The sequence below is a fragment of the Fragaria vesca genome, unplaced genomic scaffold (genome assembly GCF_000184155.1).
Source record: "Fragaria vesca subsp. vesca unplaced genomic scaffold, FraVesHawaii_1.0 scf0513031, whole genome shotgun sequence".
Lineage (NCBI taxonomy): Eukaryota > Viridiplantae > Streptophyta > Magnoliopsida > Rosales > Rosaceae > Fragaria > Fragaria vesca.
In genome coordinates this window covers 121875-123102 of record NW_004443427.1, presented here as the reverse complement: position 1 = coordinate 123102, position 1228 = coordinate 121875, and the positions used below count along the sequence as shown (strand labels likewise).

Sequence of the window (1228 nt, the reverse complement as noted above, 5' to 3'; positions counted from 1 at the left end):
TTTCATTAATAGAGGCATAAGGGTGGCCACACCGGCCCTTCTTCCAGAAAAATAAAATAAAACAAAACAAAACAAAACTTTTAAGTGAGATTGACTACAGGATTGTTTGTATTTCTTTGATTATCAAGCAAGTTGTGACTTGCAACTTTAATTTATGAATTCTGATTGAACGAAAATTCTTATATTATATGCATCAAGATTCAAGTGAACCGGAAGTTATAATACAGACTCAATCATTCATTTGATCGGCCTTAGACCATCTCCCACCATAAGCTAAAAAGCCAAATTTAGCTTATAATTACTCTCACCATAAGCTAAATTACAATTCTCAAGACAAAAAATTTAGCTTGACCTATTTTGTAAGTTAATTTGGCTTATGGGTTTAGTAGACTAAAACAAAATATTATTTTATTTAACTTTAAATATTGTTCTTCTAATTTACACTAGCATCTAAATTAAAAATTTGTTACTAACAAAATTTTATATCATCGTGATGATCTCGACAAGATCTTTCATATGAGCCCCATATTGAATATATTTATATTAAATTTTTTTATGACTAATTATTGAATTAAACAAATATATAACAAAAGAAAAGAAAAAATGGTTTAACCTTAAGATTTGGCTTATGGTGGGAGTGTTTTGTAAGCTAAAATACTTTTAATTTGGGCAAAGATTTAGCTTATGGTGAGAGAATTTGATAAGCTAAAAAAAGATTATATAGAATATTTTTATTTTGTAAACTAAATTTAACTTAAAATTTAGTTTATAGTAAGAGATGCTCTGACATGGCACTAAAATCAAAACTCACGCAGTTGGATAGAATAGAGACACGAAAAGAAAAAAAAAAATTAAACAACAGCAAAAACATATTAAGATAGAATAATATCAAGAAGTGAAGTGGAAGCAGGTTTAATGTCATACGCTCCGGAGGTGATAAAAATTACGGTGGTGGGTCTATGACGGCGAAACCGGGTCGGTCGGATCCGGGTGGCGTCGCTCATTTGATCTGTTAGTTGGTTCAGTGAACCTGGTTTCTGGAGTTAATCCTGATATAATCGGGAAGAGATCGTTATGTTTACATTCGTGTGGGTTCATTGTACCCTTTGCTTCTTTGTAGTTCCTATCCGTCGTACCCTTTCCCATTTCCTGCAGCGTCCTCTACCAATTGACCGTTAACTTCCTCCCTCCACCCCAAAAACACAACGTTCAGGTCTCTCTCTCTCTC

At 32.7% G+C, this 1228-nt stretch overlaps 1 protein-coding gene across 1 annotated transcript in view; it reads left to right on the top strand.

Moving 5' to 3' along the window:
* The first annotated feature begins 922 nt into the window (after positions 1–922).
* LOC101297208 overlaps positions 923–1228 on the top strand; it is a 4928-nt gene continuing 4622 nt past the window's right edge. Inside the window, exon 1 of the mRNA XM_004309681.1 lies at positions 923–1213. The gene's annotated coding sequence lies outside the window, so the exon portion shown is untranslated. The remainder of the gene's footprint in view (positions 1214–1228) is intronic.